The sequence below is a fragment of the Metarhizium album genome (assembly GCF_000804445.1).
Source record: "Metarhizium album ARSEF 1941 chromosome Unknown scaffold_21, whole genome shotgun sequence".
In the NCBI taxonomy this organism is placed as follows: Eukaryota; Fungi; Ascomycota; class Sordariomycetes; order Hypocreales; family Clavicipitaceae; genus Metarhizium; species Metarhizium album.
In genome coordinates, this window is record NW_024467595.1 from 40,546 (window position 1) to 42,166 (window position 1,621).

Here is a 1,621-nt window from a genome sequence, read left to right on the forward strand (position 1 = left end):
TTAACCTACTTAAAGCAGATAACTACTTAGAGAATTACCTATACTTCTTAGTTAACTTATTTTATACCTTTATTTATCTAGAAGTAGTAAGAGGTTAAAAGTAGCTATTTAATACTAACTTAGCAGCAAAGAGTTATCTAGAACTTACTTAACTAGTTTAATTCTTTATTTATAATAATTTATAATAGAAACTTATAGAAATACTACTAGTAAGTCTTAAAATATTCTATATATTCTTCTGCGCTTATTATAGTTATTGCCTTAAGCTAAATATATTTAGATAGGCAGTTTATAATAACTAGTAGGTTTATTATAAAGTTAAAAGAGATTTAAGTTTAATACTAATTAGTAATAAAAAGAAGTTATAGTAGTTCTTAATAAAGCTATTAGCTTTTATAGCTACTATAATAGTAGTAGTTATATATAAACTATATAATATCTTTTATTATTTTATTTTAATAAAAGTCTTTATATAAAATATTAAATATATATATTAAATACCCTAGATAGCTATAAAGCTATATAACTAGTACATCTTCTTTTTATATTAAGCCTAGAAAACTCTTTAGTGTAGTACTTATAACTAACCTTAATACTATAGTTTTCTATATATACTTATTATATAGTTAGATATTTATTTCTATATATCTACCTTTAAGAAAAACTTTCTTATACTATTTTATACTACTTTAATATAATAATAGAAGGTAGCATTCTAAGCTATCTCTATTTTCTAAAGACCTTAAAGCTACTTATCTTAAAACATATTATATTAATTAAGTTCTAGCTTAAAGTTAGTATAAAGAGCTGCCTTTATAGTATTTACTAAGTATAATAATATGCCTACTACTTTTAATAGTTATATAATATACTTAAAATATAAAGGTAGCAAATTCTTATTTTAGTTCTACTATAATAAAGTATTAAGCCTTACTGCTTATAGACTTAAGTAGTATTATAGAAAGCAATTAATAGTATTTCTGCCTATTAAGCCTACTGTTTTAATATCTCTTTTAGCGCTATAAAATACTCTAAGTTTTTGTAATTTATAAGTATTATAAATAGCCTAGCTATACTTTAGAGCTCTACTAACTATGCCTTTAAATAAGCAACTATAGCTAGCAATTTCTTATTATAAATTATATAGTTGTATTTTACTGCCTAAATTTATATAGAGTAGTAAGCTACTAAGTAGAGAATGCTATAGATATACTAAGATAAGTAGCTACTAATAGCATTTTCTAAGCAGTCTGTTTTTACTACTATATTTTTATTAAGATTCTACTAGTAGAGCACTAAGTATATTATAAAGATAGTCTTTAGCTTTTAGAAGGCTTTATTCTTCTAGGAAGTTTAATAAAAAAGAACTTCTTTCTTTATTAATTTTAGTAGTAGTTTAACTAGCTAAAAGAACTCTAGAATAAACTTACAATAAAAGTTTATAAAGCCTATAAATTTATAAATGCCTTAGATCTATATTAAAGGCTTCTAGTTATAAATTACAGCTACTTTCTCTAGGTTAAGTTGCACCTTCTTTTCTATATATACTATAAACCTAAGGTACTTTACCTTAGTTACTATAAATATATATTTCTTTATATTAAGGTTTAACTCTACTATT